This window comes from Schistocerca serialis, chromosome 2 (assembly GCF_023864345.2).
Source record: "Schistocerca serialis cubense isolate TAMUIC-IGC-003099 chromosome 2, iqSchSeri2.2, whole genome shotgun sequence".
In the NCBI taxonomy this organism is placed as follows: Eukaryota; Metazoa; Arthropoda; class Insecta; order Orthoptera; family Acrididae; genus Schistocerca; species Schistocerca serialis.
Genome location: NC_064639.1, coordinates 322,304,460 through 322,327,885, shown reverse-complemented (window position 1 = coordinate 322,327,885; position 23,426 = coordinate 322,304,460). Strand labels below are relative to the sequence as shown.

At 42.5% G+C, this 23,426-nt stretch overlaps 1 protein-coding gene and 1 pseudogene across 1 annotated transcript in view; both read left to right on the top strand.

Annotated features, from left to right (window-relative positions):
• The window catches only part of LOC126457125 (inactive ubiquitin carboxyl-terminal hydrolase MINDY-4B), a 496,867-nt gene that overhangs the window by 204,794 nt on the left and 268,647 nt on the right, over nucleotides 1-23,426 (top strand). The gene's annotated exons all lie outside the window — the stretch shown is intronic.
• Nucleotides 20,017-20,134, top strand: LOC126459681 (5S ribosomal RNA; annotated as a pseudogene).

The window sequence follows — 23,426 nt, the reverse complement described above, 5'->3', positions numbered from 1 at the left end:
TCATTCCATTCAAAACATGCTGTAATTTCATTACTTTCACTGAGGATAACACAGTCACCACCTACTCTTGTGATTCATTCTGAATTTCCATTCCACTCTTGAAATTTATTTTTATTTCCGTCATTATTTTTCTATTTACGGGTTGGCAGTAGGGGAGAAACATTACATCCTTACCATATAGCCTTTTAAATCCGAGGCCGACCGAAGTGGCAGTGCGGTTAAAGGCGCTGCAGTCTGGAACCGCAAGACCGCTACGGTCGCAGGTTCGAATCCCGCCTCGGGCATGAATGTTTGTGGTGTCCTTAGGTTAGTTAGGTTTAACTAGTTCTAAGTTCTAGGGGACTAATGACCTCAGCAGTTGAGTCCCATAGTGCTCAGAGCCATTTGAACCATTTTAAATCCGAGTACTCCATTCTTTGTTTCCTATTCACATTGTTCACTCTTGGATTCTTGTACATGTTGTAGAATGTACGTCTTTGACCACAGATTATTCAAAGTTTTCTGAGGGTTTGAAACACCTTACACCATTATATGTTACGGAACCCACTTTGTAAGTTGACAAATTTTATGAAAGTGTATTTAATTTTCTTGGGTCTTGCTTTCATTATGAAGCGCAACGTCACAACTGCCTTTGCGTTCCCTAAGCCCAAACTAATAAGTCATTTAACAGGTCATCAACTATTTTTTTCATTCTTCTGTGTCTTAATCTTGTCAGCAATTCACAGGCATGAATTTTAGCTAATTTTCCGATAGTTATTGCATTTTCTTGCTCTTGCTATCTTCGGGAATCTGTGGATGATATATTTTTTTCCGAAGTTTCAGTGGTGTACCTCCAGTATTATAAATGCTACACACTAACTGAAATAGTTGTAGAGTTGCACTTTCCCAGTGATTTTAGAAACTCAAAAGGGTAGTTAACTATAACTTGTCCTTTACTTGATCGCAGGTACTCCAGGTCTCTGTCAAAATGACTAATACTGTATCCAATACGTTTTCCAAATCTACATCCATTTCGTCTTCTATTAAGTCATCTGACAGTTCCTTCTCTCCTAGATCCTCTCAACGTAATATTTCATATATCCATGGACATTCCCTATGATTACAAATATGCAGCAGCTAATGCCCTACTATTAAGTCATCTGACAGTTCCTTCTCTCCTAGATCCTCTCAACGTAATATTTCATATATCCATGGACATTCCCTATGATTACAAATATGCAGCAGCTAATGCCCTACTCCGACACTCGTGTCTCAGTATGTTAGCCAATGCTATTTCACTTGGACTCATAAATTATTCTTAGTATCTCACAATTCCCTGCAACACTTCTTACTTTTACGCTACATGATCTGTAGAAGGAATCTTTACCCACTGCACAACCTGTATTCTTGCCATTATGGTCAGGTTAAAATGTATGTAAATTGCAGGTGGATTGTTGTGGAGATCTGCATCAAACGCGTAACGTTGATGACACGCGTAAAGCTGAAATACTAAACACCTTTTTCCAAAGCTGTTTCACAGAGGAAGACCGCACTGCAGTTCCTTCTCTAAATCCTCGCACAAACGAAAACATGTCTGACATCGAAATAAGTATCCATGGAATGGAAAAGCAACTGAAATCACTCAACAGAGGAAAGTCCACTGGACCTGACGGGATGCCAATTCGATTCTACACAGAGAACGCGAAAGAACTTGTCCCCCTTCTAACAGCCGTGTAACGCAAGTCTCTAGAGGAACGGAAGTTTCCAAATGATTGGAAAAGAGCACAGGTAGTCCCAGTCTTCAAGAAGGTCGTCGAGCAGATGCGCAAAACTATAGGCCTACATCTCTGACATCGATTTGTTGTAGAATTTTAGAACATGTTTTTTGCTCGCGCATCATGTCATTTCTGGAAACCCAGAATATACTGCGTAGGAATCAACATGGATTCCGGAAAGAGCGGTCGTGTGAGACCCAACTCGCCTTATTTGTTCATGAGACCCAGAAAATATGAGATACAGGCTCCCAGGTAGATGCTATTTTCCTTGACTTCCGGAAGGCGTTCGATACAGTTCCGCACTGTCGTCTGATAAACAAAGTAAGAGCCTACGGAATATCAGACCAGCTGTGTGGCTTGATTGAAGAGTTTTTTAGCAAACAGAACACAGCATGTTGTTCTCAATGGAGAGACGTCTACAGACGTTAAAGTAACCTCTGGCGTGCCATAGGGGAGTGTTAGGGGACCATTGCTTTTCACAATATATATAAATGACCTAGTAGATAGTGTCGGAAGTCCCATGCGGCTTTTCGCGGATGATGCTGTAGTATACAGAGAAGTTGCAGCATTAGAAAATTGCAGCGAAATGCAGGAAAATCTGCAGCAGATAGGCACTTGGTGCAGGGAGTGGCAATTGACCCTTAACATAGGCAAATGTAACGTATTGCGAATACATAGAAAGAAGGATCCTTTATTGTATGATTATATGATAGCGGAACAAACACTGGTAGCAGTTACTTCTGTAAAATATCTGGGAGTATGCGCACGGAACGATTTGAAGTGGAATGATCATATAAAATTAATTGTTGGTAAGGCGGGTGCCAGGTTGAGATTCATTGGGAGAGTCCTTAGAGAATGTAGTACATCAACAAAGGAGGTGGCTTACAAAACACTCATTCGACCTATACTTGAGTATTGCTCATCAGTGTGGGATCCGTACCAGGTCGGGTTGACAGAGGGGATAGAGAAGATCCAAAGAAGAGCGGCGCGTTTCGTCACAGGGTTATTTGGTAAGCGTGATAGCGTTACGGAGATGTTTAGCAAACTCAAGTGGCAGACTCTGCAAGAGGGGCGCTCTGCATCGCGGTGTAGCTTGTTGTCTAGGTTTCGAGAGAGTGCGTTTCTGTATGAGGTATCGAATATATTGCTTCCCCCTACTTATACCTCCCGAGGAAATCACGAATGTAATATTAGAGAAATTCGAGCGCGCACGGAGGCTTTTCAGCAGTCGTTCTTCCCGCGAGCCATAAGCGACTGGAACAGGAAACGGAGGTAAAGACAGTGGCACGTAAAGTGCCCTCTGCCGCACACCTTTGGGTGGCTTTCGGAGTATAAATGTAGATGTAGATCAAACTAGTCATCGGAGCGAGAAACACAAGAACAATAACATTTTAGTCACCTACCTGGTTAATTTAGTATCGCGGCGTATTGATCCTGGGACCATGTAGGTCGTACAGTTTGAACTAATAGCGTACTACCAAAATTCTGGCAACTCAGTCATCTGCAATAGTGACTCAACCAATCAAATGGGAGGCTTCCATTATTTACAAAAAACAATGTGAGGTACAGCGTTATGATAGCGGTTACAAATCAACACTCTGAGATAATTACCACTAGGTCTAGCCCTACTACTGATGCACGTTAAACGCTAACTAACCAGGAAACCTTTTGCGTGCCCAAATAGGGTTCCCGGTATGGGACCTCGATAGAAATAACTGTCAGTTACTTTTCCTCTGTGTACAAATTGTTGTTCACTAGCAGCTGCTGAATAACTCCAGCCGCTTATACAAATTGTCACTCCAATGTGGGGTAAACACTCTTTGTGAGCTCCTAAATATCTCCAGTCATTTGTGCACGAAATTCCGATCTTTCATATCGAAAACAATTCAGAACAGCAGATATCTCAATACACGACTACATCGTCATGCCTCCAAACATTAATTCCTGTAAAAACACGCGACCGTTCGTGCACAGGTGGTCACCTGTTGAGCGCTCATTATTTTTGTCTGTCAAGGAAAAGAAAGACGGGAGACACTTCAAACAACTATGCGGAAGGCTATGGAGCTCCACCACAAGAAATGGCGCGATCAAGATAGGAGTTGCGCATTGCTCATTCGAAACAAGCCACTATCAGTTTGGATCACTTTATTAATAAAAAGGAGTAAGCAAAATATATTAGCCGAAAATAAAATATAACTGGTTGTCTCGATAAGCTACTTTCCGCATTTTATTTCTGTCAGAGCGCACAGTTCTGTACTCTTTGTACAATGATGTCACCGGTATGGAAGACCCAGAAACCGATGGTCAGTGAGTTATGTACTTGCAGACATTTCGTCTAACGTCATAACAAAACAAGCCATTATAAACGAGCTATGGTTTATCGCTTGAAAGTAAAAGCAATGTTTTTCCGTCAGAATAAAATTATTTATACTTTCTTTTTCGCTTTGTGTCGTTATGACTGCAAAAATACTTTCGTGAACTACAGAATTAGAGATACCCACATAATGGCGTCTAGAACGCACTTTCACCATAATGATGGCGACGAAATGCCCTGGCATAGACTCGTACCACCGAAATCCTTGGGGACAATTCCGTTCCATCACCGCTCAAACACCGCCCGCAACACAAGATACAGAGCTGAGTATGAGAGCATTGAGGTAAAGTGAATTGCGGTCTACACAGATTTTTGCGTGGTTTGTTTCTTGAATCATTTCGACATGATTCGGGACTGATGAGCTGGTGTGTCCTTTTGTTGAAGGTAGAAACTGCCAACGGGGTGCAGGGGTGGAGAAACGGACGCTCATGGTCTGGAATGAGACTCATGGACAGACTGTCGGGAACTCCATTGCATTCCACATAAACTTCCCATGGACGAGAATACCTTCACAATCTGCACCAAGATGTTATCGTCTCAGCAGTTGCGCGTGGGAGCTTTTCGCAAAAACTAGCCCCAGATCCAACCCCCTCCTTACAGTGCTTACATTGCACCCAGTCGCCATCACATCCTCCTAATCTCGCAAAATCACTTGCTTCTCCTGTTATGGAGATAGTGAAATGTTTTACATTGGCTTATATCTATGGCAGTAGAGTTCCATGCAGAGAATTAAAAAAAAACAGACCTGTACTGTTACACGAGATGTGACTGAAAATTAAAAATTAATTGCACCCATGCAGAAAAATGAGCAGATACATGGTGTAGCTCTCACAGTTAATATTTCATCCGATTTATTTGCAATGTTCTCTGACCAACACTCTAAAACTACAAGTGAATAAAATAAAATGAAATTATTAAATAAAGTATTAGACGTAATTTCGTTGATTTTATTTATTCTGTGTTAAATATTTTCTTGATAAACTTCAGAATGAGTTTCTTGGGAATATCGATGTAATTATTTGCTTATTTGAGACTACTGTAAATTTTTAATATTAAAATAAATGCATATGAGCAACTCATTAACGTACACAATTTTTGCTTTTATCAGTATGGATCGCTCATTCCGATAATTTCAGCTGTCTTGAACTGTCACAGCGCAAAAGTTCTGCAGTAGTGTGGCCGTCTTACGCAGAAAACTCATTCAATCATGTATTAGAACACTTGACACACCTTTAAATATTGCAATTTCTGAAAGCTTCACCTCGCCTTTTGTTGGGTATGCCTTTGTAGATGAATATTTTTAGTGATAACCCAAGTATAAATTTCAGACTACTAACTAAACGTATAGCACTTAAACAGATTTTCAAATACTGCCAATTTTCCAATGTATCTGAATCACAGTTTGTTCGGTAATTAATGCTTCAACGCTACTAAACTAAGTTATCCAAACTGTCTTCTCTCGCAGCACCAACTACCATCCTATTCTCGAAAGAGATGCCTGCTGTGTACTGATGCAGTTAGCAGGCTGCAATGCTGTGCGATCTACTCAATTCCTTCTACTTTCTGAGGTATTCCTATTTTCACGAAATTTCCGAATTGAATGAAAATCAGTGCACACAGCCCATCCAATAAGGCGTCATTCGAAGTCAGAGCTAACCTACCTTCGAATGTGTGGACATGATCCAAGTGGCCACATATCATGTAGCTATGCATGAAATCGCCGTTGAATCATAAGACGTAGTACGACAGAAATGTCTGGCAGTTATTGTTCAGGAGAGATTAATGCTATAGTAATTCCATGAACTTTAATGCTCGCGCGTTGCACTTCGTGGTCCAAATGGATCAACTCACGTAAACGTTTGTCTTTTATTATAGGAAGGATCTTGATACACTTGTAAATATTCCCTGCCATCGTAAGACGTCAGCGATGATGTGTTTTTATTCTAAATAGGTGTTTTTTGCTGTTTTTTGCTATCTACTGCAGCAGTTTGAACGAATAGGTCGGTTGCATAAGTCACGTTAAGTAAACTATGAGATACATGCTTTCCCGAACCTGTCCATTGATGTAATTGCTTAATTTTGACGGCGTTCCTCGTGTTAAATACGGATCAACGAAAGTTAATGCATTTCTTTCAATTGAAAAAATGGATTATTCATATAATACAACAACATTGAGAGACTGTCTCCTTCAACAGTTTCAGTGTGTTGTATAGCCTTATCTAGCTAGAATTCACTCGTGTAATCGTAGACAGAGGAAATAATAGAGAGTGATGTAATCATGGGAGGTACAATTCCGCGATAATTCTACCTGTTATCGCGGTTAGTCAGGAGATGTTTTCGGAAGAAACTTCGTCCCATCGCGTCCACATATGGTCACATGCTGATGGACAGGTCTGCTGACATTACCAGAGGAGTAGGCCTTCCTAGAGAGCGCATTGGCTTAAAGAGGAATGTGTACAAGGACACAGACCTGCCAAAATTGCACATCTTTCTGACGCTGTAAGAATGGCAGCAGAATGAAATGAATGATTTTACGAAGGTCCACTGCTTCGCCATCAAAATCAGAATTGCAATTACTTTACTGATAATCACCTTCCCCATCAGCATACTTGGATTTGGAGCCTGTAACTCGTTGCCTTATCCACATGATCAACACCACAAACGCATACCACTAATGCACAGACTACTTTTTTTGCTAGTTGGTGATCCTCAGCTACCAAATACTTGGAATAAAGGATACATAAGAGCCAAGAAGCTGCAAAATATTATTTACTGACGACTGTTCTATGAGGTTTCGGGATTGCAGTCGGATCATGTTGACTTCTTGTCCGCGGACACCTGAGTGTGGCTGAACGGTTCCCAGCCTAAATATTGTGGCAAGAAGTCAACATGATCCAACTGTAATCCCGAAACTCAGAACATTCACTAGGCCGAGAAAACTTCAAGAATCACATACTGACGACTAGATTCGGTAAACTATCATCCTCTTGTCCTCATAATCAAGTCATACTGGTTTCTTAGGACGAGCTATTTTCATCATATAAGAAAAATTAAGAATTTAGAAAAGATTTGTTAATTTGCAACTGTGTAGCTGCATATTTCAATAACAAAGTAGCTGATGAACTTTAAACCACGCATTTTCATGCTGTTCTGGCAATTAATGTGTGAGCTTATTGTGATGTATAGGTAGCTTCATATTATTGGAGTATGATATTATACAGGCACACAAACTAAAGTTTCGTACGAACCTTAATGCTTCACTGTGTATCATAACAATTGCACGTTTGTGGTCAGTATGACTTGATTACGTCTAACAGGAGATGACAGTGTTATCGAAACTAATAAATATGGGCATTCGAATATTACAGTTTCTTGGTGCTCATGTCTGTCCCTCTTTCTTTCCAACAAGTATATTAGTTAATGTGAAACAATTGACTCGAGAAGTGACTTACTTGCTACAACAACAATGCTTCAGAAGGGTGCTTCTAAAGAAACATAGGACTAATAAGGAAAGCAGAATATGAGGAAAGTATGAAATTTACGGTATTTTCTGACATATAATCTAGAAATTGTGTACTTCTAAGATAATGAACATAAGGTTCAGCTTAAAGTAAAAAAATTTAAAACTGTCATCAACCTAAAGGAGCTTCAAAAGGCATGCTCCAGTTGAAGGTGGTATGCCATTGCCTATCTCCAACCTTTGAACTGATTTTCTCAGTCAGTTATAGGGCGGCCTACAGATTAACGTATATTCTGAAACACGGTAAAGCTCGCCACTTTTCATATTGGGTAATGTTCCCAGAGGCAAAAACAGTGATAAGTGATAGGTCATATGGCTGCCCGGGGATCTAATCCAACACGACTGGATCTTTAGTATGGCTATTTACCACAGAGATTCCCTTTAAAAAATAATAATCTAATTCTACGATGACAGGCGAAAATAAAGGAATATTGTTCTCCACATGACTCATTTGCACTAATGAGTAAGACTGATGAATTTCCCTTGGTAACAACATTTTTCAAATACTAAAAATAATGAACTTCTTTAGTAGTGACAAAAGAATTTAACACAACAATTAATCTGGTATACATTTAGCTGAAATAAAGAGACAAAAAAAATTAACTTCCTTTGTTAATTTGGCTCGTGTCGTATTTAGATATGGCTTAAAAGTGCCTTTCACGTTGGCGACATCTGGTATCCCTCTAGTTCCAGTAAATATTTTTTTTTTAGTATTCGTATGTGGCTACGATACAAAGACCTGCTCAAGTATCTGTTCGTTGTTGTTTGCTGTTGCCCTTCCCCCACCCTGTCCTCCTGGTTTGCTTGCTGACGTGCCAATGCTGAAGCCGCAAATCTTCTAGGTATTCTTGTACAGTTTTCTACTGAATGGGAGTCAAACACATGTGTTATGTTTGGCGGAGGAGACAAGTGCCCAATCTGGCCGCAAGATGTGACAAGACTCAGCCTTTTTCTGGTTCAGTTCCCAGTAGTGATCTGCTTACATAAAAATGTATATGGGCCACGATTCCCAAAAGCCGGCTGGAGTGGCCGAGTGGTTCTAGGCATTACAGTCTGGACCCGCGCTACCGCTACGGTCACAGGTTCGAATCCTGCCTCGGGAATGGACGTGTGTGATGTCTTTAGGTTAGTTAGGTTTAAGTAGTTCTAAGTTCTTGGGACTGATGACCTCAGAAGTTAAATCCCATAATGCTCAGAGCCTTTTGAACCATTTTTGATTCCCAAAATATTCCATTTATGGCAAAGCGAATAGTTTCATCCTATACATCTTTTCCAGAGACGGATAAGTTTCCCAGGCTAGATCTAACCAGATCGCTTTCACGTAAATAGGCAAGAATTTGACATGAAAGTTTTTCTAACTTCAACTCCCGGTATCTGGGTCATGCTGCAAGAGACAATGATGTAAACGAACTTTTGCCTGGTTCAAGAGGGTTGGATCAATGTAAATAAGCTGTAGATAATATAATTTCATATAGTTTGACAATTACGAACCCAAGTCGAGGTTTATCAGTAGTCCAGTATCTATAAGACGCCAAGTGTTTCATCATTAGGCTTCCTTCGTTGCTAGTAAGAAGTCTGTGAGTTTGTTTCTCGCATTTGGCAGTACGATGTTTTTATGAGATGTGCAAGCTCCTGTGGCGGGGGTGGCCCTTGTTAGGAAGGGTAAATTGAAAAGATTAAAAGTTCACACGTACCATGCCATTTACGCCAGAACCTGTCTTGCATAATTGTCTTTTATAGGCAAGAGGACTGCAGTGTGATTGAGTTTAGCCGATATGTAGGTTTTACGTAATAAACCGTTTGAAAACTCTCCACGTCGCGCAGGTGCGGTTCCCTCACCGAGACAAACTGAGCTAGCAACAATATTTTAAGGAAGGCTGCCATATGCACAGACCTGAAGAGCACACACAAACCGCTGGTGGTTGGTGGCGATGCATTCGGCGTACTTTAGGCCAAAGAAAGGCAGAAACTTCTTCGCACATCCGCTGGAGTGCCATATTTCACGGAGAAGTAGTAAAAAATCTATTCCGGTCGTCGCGTCGGGACACGTTCGGCTCTCGGCCGAGGCGGCCGTGAGAAGGCAACCGCCGCCAGCAGGTGCGGCGCCGCCGGCCAGGTGGTAGCCACTTCCGCAGCACCCAAGCCCACACGTCAAAATAAGTGTGCTATGCCACGCCATGTATTTTTATGGGCAGTCGCGGGGGTGTTTCCTGAGCGGCGGCGCCGAAGTGGGGTGGTTCCGGTAGTCCGCGTGGTCGATATCCGCTCCGCCAGGTGGGCGCGTCGACACGGGCCAGAGACGCTGCGAGGAAGCGCGCGGAGAAGGAAGGACGGTCCCGAGTCCACATCGCCGCCGCAGACCACTAACAGGTACGCTCACCAGATCCTTCCTCTGACGCCTGGCGGATATGCTTACCCGCAACGCACTTTGGCGCCTGGCATGTAGGCCTACTAGCGATGCACGCTGCTCCACTTTCCACCACCTGACTGCCATCGTCACCACTTGCCGCTTTCGCACTGCGTTCGCCAACACACTAGTGGCGGTTGCCGTTTTCCACTACAACGAAGCTGTTACGGCGAAAGTCGTTTAGCTGTGGGGCAGTAATAGACCAGGCAACGAAACTATCCTTAACCTTCATTAGAGATGCATTACAACGTTTGCTTGCAGTCGTTGAGAGAGAGAGAGAGAGAGAAAGAGTTACCACACTGGCAATTGAAACCAGGTCCGTTCCATCCGAATCAAGGTACTCGCTGCTTTGCCACTTGTGCTGTAGAGGGACGACGTAGGGAACGTGCTCAAGTGGTGACTTTTATGACCCTATTTGGAACGAGTTTGCAGCCACTACGACGCAATTAGGAGTGCGGTAGTCTGCGCCATTTACGTTCACCCAACATGCACAAGTGCAGTTAAATCTTCCAGGGCATTTACGGCTGCTAGTGCATGGAGGGTTACCGATAACACAGCTAGGCAGTCGTGCGATTAGGAAAATTTAGCTATCGCCTCTGGAGTTTTACGGCCGTTTGTGACGATGGGTCAACATCTATTGCGCATAGTCATCCCAGAAAAATTTACCAACTTCATACCTGAAGATCAGGTGCAAATTCATTGATGTTATATTTTATTTTCCTTAATGACACAAGGCAGGCAATGACTGAAGATAAGGTGAACTAATTGGCAAATCAGGAAGATGAAAGTACTTATAGCACTTACTTTTAATGATATACATCAAATTCGTAAGACAAACTGATGTTCAGAAAGAACTTGATTCAAATATTGCTCCAACCAATTCTTTTAATATCCGAAATTCGCTTATTTCCTCTGTGCGAATTGCAGGAGATGGTCCTCGATCATAAAAAATATTTTTTCCTTGCGAGTGTTAAACTAATTTCATGTTCGTCTCCAGTGACGTCATTGTTGGTTCGATGGTTAACAGTAAAGACGCTGTAAATATTTTTCAGGAAATTTCAATTTTACAGCTATACTTTGTTTTTTATTTATATTTCTTTCGAGGTTGCATCCCAATTCCGAAGCGCTCATTATCACTGAGTTCAGCCGCAGACTACAGTTAAAATATGAACTCAGGGAGATGTTTCGACTGAAAACTTGAATACTAGGATGATCAGTGTCATGAGCTTTCCGTCTGGCTTCAGTTTCCCGAGGAATCATCATTGTACATGGATAATGATGATTGATTACTAATAATTTGTATTTTATAGATCTGACACTAAATAGTTCATGACTGACAACTACATGCATTAATTATTGGACAATTTGCAAGAGAGGGAGATGCATATAATTAGGAAAAGATATGGGATGAACCACTGTTTCTTGGTAAGTAAGATATCTTGAATAGAAATGATTCTCGTAACCGAAGCAATCTCGGCGACTTTGCGGGCTTCGTGTTTTTCAAGATGATACATAACACCGCAGACATAAAGTTCGGCGAAGAAAAATATTTGTTGTAGAAACGGCTAAAATATAATATCCAGTCCCGACTTAATAAAATGATTATGACCAAAACATTTCTCGATTCTACAAGTAGCAATCATATTCTGACTGCGGGCATCGATGATGCCAAGTTCCAGCTTGACAGCTTCGCTGATTTAAACGAGAATGAGCGCTTGGAACTGAGATTGCTGCAGAACTACTGTTTTCAGCAATATACTTTATCAATTCCGGACACATACATAAAATTCTCCCCCTAAAATAAGGCAGAAGATCCTGTGAATATTTTTGAACTTTCATCTAAATAGAGAACCCATGGGCAAAATTTGGCAACGGCTTCGAGTTAGTCTGCGTGTGTAGAGCAGATCGTGAGATATCGTCCTCTGATTAACCTGTAAGAAAATCGCTGCCCGTACTCAGAGAAAGTCAGGAATTTATTGTGTACCTTGTTTGTGGCAATTTACCGTTTGCTGGCGTTCCATTTTCACGCTTTTTCGCTACTACTAAAAAGCGAATTTATTTTGTGTAAGTGATTTCGTGTCTGTGGTTTTAAATTTTTTCTAGAGAAAGATGGAGGGCATTTCTAATGGAGGGCATTTCTAACGGAGCAAGTGACCCTTGAGCAATATGTGAAATAATTAATAGTACATCAAAACTGGAAATCAATTTAACGTTTCAACATGTATTACTGAAGTCATATTTTCATTTCAGATAAAGTGTTTCCAATAAAAAAATTAATCCTTAGTTAAATACATATTTTCGTCAAAACTATTACACAGATAATTTTATATCAATTTCGCTACCAGTTATGTTCTGTGTATCTTTCTGGAGTCATCAATATTCCTGTCGCTTCGCCACAATAGCACCGTCATTTTCACAATAATACTTTTGTCAGGTACATCATCATATTTAATGTTGAAAATAAATTATCCTTAAAACATTATTAAGAGATCGTGCAAAGATCTATGAAACTCAAGCAATGTGATCAGTTTTTTACACCAGTTTCTTTTTTAATCTGGTACCGATATCTACTCACAGTAACAGTTTAAAAATCCTACTAGTCTTATAGTTTTAATAGTTTTAAATTACTAGTGGTACCGGTGACTATTTTCATAGATGGAATTGAGCTAATTCAAACCAGCCAAAATCCAAAGGTTTTGCATAAAAAATTACCAGCTACAGATATTTATTACGTATCAGTATCTCACATAGATCAGTGAAATATCTTAGTTGCATCGCAAAAGGTGGGGAGTCGTTTCGACCACATCTTTTCGAAGCCACGCTCCTAGAGTTGATCAGGAGCTAATTTAGAAAGAACCTACATCAGAACAGTCATACGATGGGTCTGAATTCCGCTCTTCTAGAATGTGGTTGGTTAAATGGCTCTAAGCACTATGGGACATAACATCTGAGGTCATCAGTCCCCTACACTTAGAACTACTTAAACCTAACTAAACTAGAGACATCACAAACATCCATACCCGAGGCAGGATTCAGACCTGCTACCGCAGCAGCAGCGCGGTTCCGAATTGAAGCGCCTAGAACCGCTCGGCCACAGCGACCGGCTTCTAGAATGTGAGCTAAGTGCATTAAATACTGTACAACCTGTAACTGCATTCATAAATCTATAGGATAAATGTTGCTTTTAGATACCTGCGTTTATGTTATTAGGACGTTTAAGATCTGTATGGCTTTCTAGTATATGATAATATAATAACAATAATTGTTAGCTCGTAAGTGCTCTGAATTTTCGAGGCCTCTCCATAGAAACCATCTTGTGAAGGAGGAACTTGAACCAGTTACTAACGACATCATTTATTCTGCGACAGGGTCGTTCTTTGTCTTAACTGATTAAGATAAGCACGATACACTTTAGCGATCTACAATCAGTCAGTTTGTAGAAGAAAGTATTATTATTTGTTTTTACCAAGAAAATACAAAACGTAGCGTTCCTATAACAATGCCATCTGAAGAAGGAAGTGTTTCTATTTACTTGTACCAAGAAGAAATAAAGTACACAGAGCATATAACAAGGCACCCCAAAAGTTTCCGGAAAAAACATATTCTGCATCACGTTCTTAAAGAATGAACACACGATATTAATACGCTTGTTTTCTTAATGCAGAAATACAGAATTATACTGCTGGCCACTACCCAGCTTAGTATTATGTTTCCAAGTATATATAGAAACTATCCTTGTTTTTGCTGCTATTTTACAGCACAGTAGCATCTAGCGAAACAAGTCGCGTGACTTCAGATTGTGAAAGTGTGCATCGTCAGTGCGAATGTAACAAATGCTGTGAAGAAATGCCAAGAAAGCGCTGTCAGTCGCATTTATACTACATTCTTCTAGCTAGATGCAGCTCATTCCGTGCAACGACTCGGCGTCTATGTTTCACCCTTCATGTGCGTTCGTGACTGGCGCGAAGAGAACAGGCGCCAGCTACAACTACCAGTGCCTGGTAGTAAATACACATGTTCTAGATTTATGATGGTAGGGTATGTTTTCATTAATTATACGAAAGGCTTACGGTTATTTCACCTAGGACTACTTATCGGCACACACCGGCAGTGCGTCAGGAGTATTAGCCGGATAATTTCTTCATTACAAACACCTAACACCATCTACCGGTAGACGCGTTATCACTGTCAACTCAAACAATTTCATTAAGGAAATAGTCTCTGAACTTTGCGTTAGTTGTTAGTATTCTGAAACAAAAAAAGATTGAAGGATAAGATTCACATACCCAATAGAAGACGTGTTTTTGTTGATAAAGTTGGTATAATACTTTGAGTTGCGTTAGCTGCACAACACAACCGTTTCCACTCCACACTTACTCCTGGTTTTCGGAACCTTTTATGTAGGCTTTTCCGAAACAGTTTGTGTCCATCTTCAAGTGCTTCCCAGTTCAAGTTTCTCAACGTCCAAATTTATAGCTACATAGATACTCTCCAAAACATTTTGAAATGTATGGAAGAGGATGCTTAGCATGATACCTCACGTTAGGGTCTCCTCTCATTTCAGTAGCATACGGAGCGCAAGAAGAATGACTGCTCAAATGACCAGTGTGCCCCGTAATTAGTATAATGTTGTTTTTACCCTGTCTACGGGAGTGGTACCTAGAGAGATGAGGAATCTCTAAATTCTACACTTAAAGCTGGTTTTCGAAACTTTTTAAGTAGGCTTTTCCGGGATAATTTGAGTCTATCTTCAAGCGTCCTCCAGTTCAGGTTTTTCAACAGTTTCATGACACTTTCCGTTGAGTCAAACAAACCGGAGACCACTTGTCTTTGTATACGTTTAATAAATCTTCTGTAATTACTATTTCATATGGGCCCCATGCACTTGTACAGTATTCTAACATAGACGCACAAGTAATTTGTAAGAAATCTCCTTTATAAACTGACTGCATTTACCCAGTATCCTGCTATGAACCGAAGACTACCACGTGTTGTATCTAAGACTGGGCCTATTTTATTGTTCTATCTCATATACCCCCAAATTGTTACAGGAAAGTATTTATACGGGTCGAGTAATTCCAACTGTGACTGATTGATGTTGTTGTCATAGGGCACTACTTTCCTTCGTTTCGTAAAGTGGATGGTTTTTGATTGCTGAACATTTAAAAAAGGAGCCAATCTCTTCACTTCTTTGAACTCTAATCAAGATTTAACTTGATATTTGTGCACCTTTGTAGATAACTAGATCATCTTCAAAAATTCTGAGGCTACTATTAAAATTGTCTGCTAGGTAATTAACATACGAGAGGACTTCTGAAAGCAAGTTACGCATAATCATGCAAACCAAATAATTTTTATTGCATTTCGCACTACACCCCAAAGTGACACAGATATTTTTCAAGTCTCTCTAAACAACAGTCGGCGCGTTCTACCAAAAGTTCAATTCCTCGACAGTAAAAATCCGCTCTTTGGTTACGGAGTCTTTCGATTTCTGGGAAGAAGGGTGATTGGGTTTAACGTCCCGTCGACATAGAGGTCGTTAGAGACGACACACAAGCGCTAATTGTGTCACGGATGGGGAAGGAAATCGATCGTGTCCTTTAAAAGGAAACATCCGGGCATTTACCTGAGCGATTGAGGGAAATCACGGAAAATTGAGCCATTCGAGAACCGCTGTGTGAACGTCCACATCGTTGGGAAAATCTCAACCCCCCCTCCCCCCTCCCTCTCCCGCACCAGGTATACTTTCAACTTGCCGAAAAGATGGAAATCGTGAGTTACAAGACCTGGGTTGTATGGTAGATCAACATCTCCAACGTCTCTGAGGCCTTGGTCGAATTACATGAAATTTATTCGTAGCTGCGAATACGAACAACTAACAGCTGTACAATGGAATGAAGAAAAAAACCACTCCGTCTTCAGGCAACAAGTGCATCCGACCGCCGTGTCATCTCAGTGGCGGATGCGGATAGGAGGGGCGTGGGGTCAGCAAACCGCTCTCCCGGTCGTTATGATGGTATTCTTGACCAAAGCCGCTACTATTCGGTCGAGTAGCTCCTCAATTGGCATCACGAGGCTGAGTGCACCCCGAAAAATGGCAACAGCGCTTGGTGGTCTGGATGGTACCCCATTCAAGTACCGGCCACGCCCGACAGCGCTAAACTTCGGTGATCTCACGGGAACCGGTGTATCCACTGCGGCAAAGCCGTTGCACAATGGAATGAAGACAATGAAAATTTGCTCCAGACATGGGCTCGAACCCGGATTTCCCGCTTTATCTGATCGGTCACCTTAACCGCTTTCGCTATCCGTGCACCACTTACGGCCAGATCCATATGTCGTCGTTCATTCGTCACAACCTGCAGTCGTACACATCATGTGATTGTCGCACAGGGAAGGACATTTCAATGGAAACTCGCTGCCTGGTATCGGCGGATAAATATGATATTGCAGTGCCAGTATTCTGAAGAAGTACGACGGAATGTTCCTTCTGACAGGCATGCACGTCCAAAGGAACACAGCATTGTTGTTCTTAACAACACAGGTACTGTAATATTATACTTTGTATTGTATGGTAACCGGGGATCTAGAAACGACGGAGAGGCTCCGTCCCCGCCGCAGCCGCAGTGGTCCACAACCCCACGACGACTACCGCAGTCCACTTCACCCCTCCGCCGCCCCACACCGAACCCAGGGCTATTGTGCGGTTCGGCCCCCGGTGGACCCCCACAGGGAACGTCTTACACCAGACGAGTGTAACCCCTATGTTTCGTGGTAGAGGAATGGTGGTGTACGCGTACGTGGAAAACTTGTTTGCGCAGCAATCGCCGACATAGTGTAACTGAGGCGGAACCAACCCGCCTAAAAACCATCCACAGACTGGCCGGTTCACCGGACCACGACACAAATCCGCCGGGCGGATTCGTGCCGGGGACCAGGCGCTCCTTCCCTCCCGAAAAGCCGTGCTTTAGACCGCACGGCCAACCGGGCGGGCAGTATCATACTTGGTCGAATTATTGGGACCATTTCACGACGGCTAGACGCGACATTCCATTTGGTCCACATACCACCAGACTGTCACGTTGAAACTGATTGCAGTTTAGATGCTTTGTCACAATAATGATGCTGTCCCGCGTACTTCAACTTTTGGAGTACGTTTCCAGTTGCAACGCCGTTTCACTCGCACTCTGTGACGCACCTTTTATCTGTACCGCAGCGGATCCGTGCCTGCACCATACCCGGAACACACGCTCTCTTCTGACAATGCGTCACTTTTGTTACGTAATATTCTTACTGTGGGACGACACGTGTAACTTACTTTCTGAAGCCCCTACATACAATATGACCAACAACGGTGCAAAAACGTTTCCACGGAGCACTCTCGAAGTTACTTCTACGTCTGTCGATGTCTCTTGATGTGACCGATGAGGATTTTCATAATTCCAGTGCAGATTCTTCTGAGAGTTCACATACCCCGTTAATCGCAGCCATGCTACGTCTGATTTTAAGGGCATATCAGTATAAACTTCTCTGTTGTTCACAGATGCGATAGTTAGTTGTAGTATTGACGTCAAACGACTGTAGCGGATAGAGACGGGAAGGTGTGGGTGAGCGGCTCTTTGCTGGAGGGGGGTGTAAGTGCAGGCGGTGCAGGCACCTGATCTGTTGTCGAGACTCTTCATTAACTCAAAAGTGGCGACATACTCGCGAATAGAACAGTGATCCAGAAAGCGTAGAATAAATTTTTTATTCCCGTCTATGATCACAAAATTTTTGGGTCCTTAGACTACCGGATTCGCTTAGCAAAGGCCATCTTCGGATCTGTTTTAAAACATGTCCTAATAAGTTGAAGCCAAAGTGGCAACGTCAAAAGATCAACACAAAACTAGCTTTGCATCGTCGCATGTATTTAAAAAATGTTGCACACTAGACCACAGTGTCGTAGGAGTGATTATGTTAACAGCGCTTAGCGTTAGTCATAATTCGTTGTTAGTGTACCATACAGAAGTAGCCATCAGTGGCTGCTCCTGCCTGTTAATGTATAACTTCTCTCATTCGACACTCACGAGGGCTCCGCTTCATGATGGAATTTCTGGAACACAGTGTGTGAATGACTGAATGAATGAATTCCATGTGGAACATGTGGTATTCTTAATGCCAGGATTCCTTTCACTGTGTTTGACAAGCCGCACTGAGGACGCCTATTACCTTTACAATATATTTCTGCTGTTCGTTATCGTCGTAAGTGCGATCGGAGATCCATATACAACTTAGGGGCTAAACGCTATGCGGTACACCAACTAAATTCTGCCTCGCAGCTCAGAATGGTGCTAGTATATCCCACAAAGCATGTCGCCCGACACCTCAGATAACAGCCTACTGTAGAAGGCGGTAAAGCTCGTCTTCAGAGCGTGTTTTTTAAATGTGCACGGAAAATCAAAAGAAGTACAGATAATGTTGAAAGAAATCGAAAGGATATTTACTGATCTTTTGCATCTGTTCTGTTAGCTCCCAAACGATTCGATAGAAAAACATACAAAGCTATACTCCAAATACCTGAAGAAAAGACTTCCCAACATTTAAATTTATATTCGTTGTTAACAAATGTTTCCTCTTCATAAATATTTTTGTCCCTATTACCAGTTTGCGTTTTATATTCTCTCTAGTAGCTATCAGTTGGTTTGCTGCCCAGATAGCAAAAATCATCTACTATTTTTAGTGTCTCAATTTCAAATGTAATCCTCTCACCATCGCTTGAGTTAGTTCGACTACATTCCATTACCCTGCTTATTTTATCTAATAACCTCTTTTAGAGACACTATCTCTTCTATTTCACTGCTCTTCCAGAGCCTTTGTGTTCCATGACAGAATTAATTTAGAGTAAAATCTGTGACGATAGGAAGAGAATCATGTGCAAGACTTTTTATCCAAACCGATTCAAAATGCACTGGAGTTATTGACGGCGGGAAATACCGATTTCCAGTGACGTCCGTGTCACTTAGAATGAATCACTTTTCAGATTATTATTGCTGATAACTGAAACAGACTGGTCAAAGTAAACACGATTACCGAGGTACCACACGTTTTGTAGGGAACACTGTTTTAATTTGAGCATAGCATACCCATGGACATACGCTGATTCCAGAGCGTGCCTTCAGTCTAGTGACCGATTTTAAATCGCGTGGAATGCGCACTAGAGGTCGCTATAAGCAGTTTCCGGCATTTCTACTGTTTCTGTAGTTGTGAGACATGAGTTTGTTTTTTTGTACAGCGTTTGTAATTATCACTAATTCGACATATTTAAGTGCTTTGCAGGATACTGAGATTTCTTCCGTGACAGATTTTTTTATAATGAGTGAAATTGTATTTTAAAGATTAGCTACGTTAGGGGTGGTATTCTACCTCGGAACATCTGACATTTCCAGATGAACTGAGTCTCTTTAATGTTTTAACAGTTTTCCCTGTCTTGAAAATGGAAATCTGAGTTAGTTGCCATTAGCCGGCCGGGGTGGCCGAGCGGTTCTAGGCGCTACAGTCAGGAACCGCGCCACCGCTACGGTCGCAGGTTCGAATCCTGCCTCGGGCGTGGATGTGTGTTATGTCCTTAGGTTAGTTAGGTTTATGTAGTTCTAAGTTCTAGGGTACTGATGACCACAGCAGTTAAGTCCCATAGTGCTCAGAGCCATTTGTTAGTTGCCATTAGCTTTTATTTCAAAATGTTTGAAACGTGAAACGATGTCTAGCATTTCGCTCATCATTAGCGGTCTGACCAAATATAACATCCACGTGAATTTAAAATCTTTTCCAGCTTATAGATTGTTCCATGAAATTTCGAACTGCCGGATAAGACATACTCCTACAATATTTCGGTGCAGAGTGTTCTCGGAATGTTGTAATGTATACAGCTGAAGATGGACAGAAGACTCTGCGTCCAAACATCGTGGCAGCAAGTTACAGACATACCAACGGCCTTGCCGCAGTGGTAACACCGGTTCCCGTCAGACCACCGAAGTTGAGCGCTGTCGGGCTGGGCTAGCACTTGGATGGGCGACCATCCGGTCTGCCGAGCGCTGTTGGTAAGCCGAGTGCACTCAGCCCTTGTGAGGCAAACTGAGGAGCTACTTGATTGAGAAGTAGCGGCTCCGGTCTCGTAATCTGACATGCGGCCGGGAGAGCGGTGTGTTGACCACATACCCCTCCATATTCGCATCCAGTGACGCCCGTAGCCTTTGGATGACACAGCGGCCGGTCTGGTCCGTTGGGCCTTCCAAGGCCTGTTCGGACAGAGTTTAGTTTAGTTTTCAAGTTACAGACATCCGGCAGTTCGCCAGAAATTTCATAGGACTATAACATCCGTGTTAGCTCCATAATATAAAATGAAATGGGTTCAAAAATTCCCCTTAACCACTCACATGTTATTGTAAGGCATGTAGGCAGAATCTGGCCTCTAACAAAACAGTTACATCTCGGCAAACCGCTAATGGCGAGCGAAATTCTGAAAACTGATTCAGTTTGTGAAAAAATACAAGGAGTTTCACGGTGACGCAAGCGCTGCGCCCGCCATTGCGCGGAAACGGATGCCGTGGAGGTAGGCGCAGATTACTGCATACGCTCCGGCCCGTTCCTTTGAGTACGGCAGCGGGCGTATCGGTTTTCCGCCGCGTGATGTGTTGGAAGGAAGTCCGAGAATATTGTTGCACCATTTGACACTTCATATTGATACGTGAATAAAGCGTCTCTTCACGCAGCCGTGCACAAACTCAGTCAAAGACGTGACAAAACAACGGTGGCGCACCGACCGATCGCTTCAGGTAGCGGCGTGGAAAGCAAGCCGAAAAGCATAGGCCACAGCCAAAGCCTGCCAGCTGGTCAACGTTCCTGCCTGCACACTAACTTGAGCAGGAGCCGCCGCTTCCGTACCGTCGCTTCGGCATGCTAACGAAGTAGGGCGCCAGGAAGCTTCTTCAGTTTGACATAGTGCAGGTGATAACAGATGAACCCCGGCAGTGGTACTGAAACCCCACTACCATCATCGGTAAAGATGGGCCTTCTTTGGCACACAGCCCGTGCCAGTCGCCGCTGAACGTATGATGCAGCGGCGATCACCGTCTTTGACTGTGAATCAACGGCAGCCAGCCGACTACCTGAACCCGGGCAGCCGCTGTCTGATGGTCGGGACCGCGCAGTGCGTTCCAGCTAGCTCCACGTCGTGGGGGATCGTCGCCGACAGCCGCCGTTCTCCAGTCGCAGTCGCATTGTTCACCACCCTGATAGTCCTGCTGGGCACGCCTGCCTAGTCCTGGGTACCGGCTGCCTCGTAGCTGGCCCACCATCCTGTCTCGTTCTGCCGGCATGTCCGTGATGATGATGCTGATGATGATGATGGTGGTGTTGATTTATGGCAGAGGGCGCTAAACAGCAAGGTCATCTTTCTGCTTCTAGCATTGTGGTTCCGAATTGTTCAGGACGTCTTAAATTCTTTCTCGTTATTAACCACATGTACCGTTAGAGAGTTTATCTGTTTCATGTAAGTGTAAGAATATCTAGGTCCCTGAAGAACCTTCAGCAAGATTTTTGGTTATCAGCTTTACACAATATTCTTATTTCACACTTCTGTAAAACAAACACTTTTTTCCACCTCAGCTGCAATATTGTGCCATAGGACAAAACTGAGTGAAGATATGCAAAGTACGCTAGCAATTTTGTCTGCAGCAGAGAGATTTCTTAACGGAAACAGACCGGAATGACTGGTTTTATTTCCACCTGCTGGTGTTACCTCAGTGTATTATCCACCTGGATGCCCTGGTAATTCACAAATGTAGCCTCATCCAGTGTACGCCCATTGATCGCTATTTCAGGTAACAAAATGTCATTTAATTTAATTTATTTTTTTAACTGCATTACATAAATTTTCGCAGCATTGAGGTTTAAGCTGTTGGCTGTGAACAAGTTGTAGGCCTGTTCCATTATTCTCTTGACTTCGTTCACTATGGATGTGTCTGAACACTTTATCAGTATGCTTGTGTCATTAGAAAACATCACAGTCTTTAAAGAGTGCCCAAACGTCCCCAGTAAATCATTTAGGTAAGGTCAATAACAAGAGAGGGCCGAGCTCTGAACCTTGCGGCACACCATGTTTAATGTTGCTCCGCTCTGAATTCAATCTTATTCTTTTTGTACCATTTGCTCCTGTAACCCACAGCCTTCTGTTGTTAGGATGTAACCTCATCCGCGGAAGAGGAAACCTTTAACGGCTCACCATTTTTGTCTCCGTATCAGAATTTTATGCTGGCTGATAACGTGGGGTAATCTGCCTGATATTGTGGTTAGCTTTGGCCAAGTCAGACACTCTTGTCCTCACCTTACGAAAGAGTCGGTGACACCACCTACAGGCAGTTTTCCGTAGATACTGGTCGATGTTTTTATTGCTGAGCTGTAGCTAAAGGTCGTCTCTTTTGGATGGCCTGTTACTGGACCAAAGGTGATGTGGAGCTGATGGTGGGACCTCTAGATCTGACTGCTGACACATCGACTCACCATAGATAGGCAAAATACTTTGACTCTAGCTGTTTAATCTTTAGGTACAATTCAAGACTATGTAAGACTCACGTGAAATGAAAATAAATGATAAATGTAGTGTCTAAAACTTGGTTGGGGGGGATCATCAATCTCCTGACTGGTCTGATGTGTTCCACCACAATTTTCTCTCCTACACTACTCTCTTCATCTCAGAGTAACACTTAAAATCGATATTTTCAGTTATCTGTTGGTTATATTCCAATCTCTGTCTTCTCCTGCAGTTTCTCATCTCTACAGATGCCCGTAGTAATACTGAAATCATTCCCTGATGTCTTAAAACATTCATAATCACTTTCCTTTCCCACATATTCCTTTCCTCACCATTTCTGCGGAGAACCTCCTCACTCTTATCACCTCACTTAATTTTAAGCACCCTTCTATGACACCAAACGTTTTGATTCTCTGTGCGAACAGTGTGTGGCGGATCGGGGGTGCAATGACGGCTACGGAGTGGCTCGAGCAAGACATTTGGCGTGTATCATGTTCCACGGGTGTGTTCAGGCTTCAGTTCGCGGTCCGCGGTGCACGGTGGGCCATAAACCTGAAAACGTTGCCAAAATTTCAAAAATGCTCTATTATGGCCAAAAATGGGTGTAATGGGGTTTCTGACGCTTCTGATATCGATTTTTGTATCAAAATTGAAAAATTCAAGGTTTCTGACGCTTCTGATATCGATTTTTGTATCAAAATTGAAAAATTCAAGATGTCGGAGTCAATATAGTGAAAATCATTTGGAAAAAATTAATGAAGTGGACAAAAAATGTTTGCGGTTAACATTTATAATTTCAATGG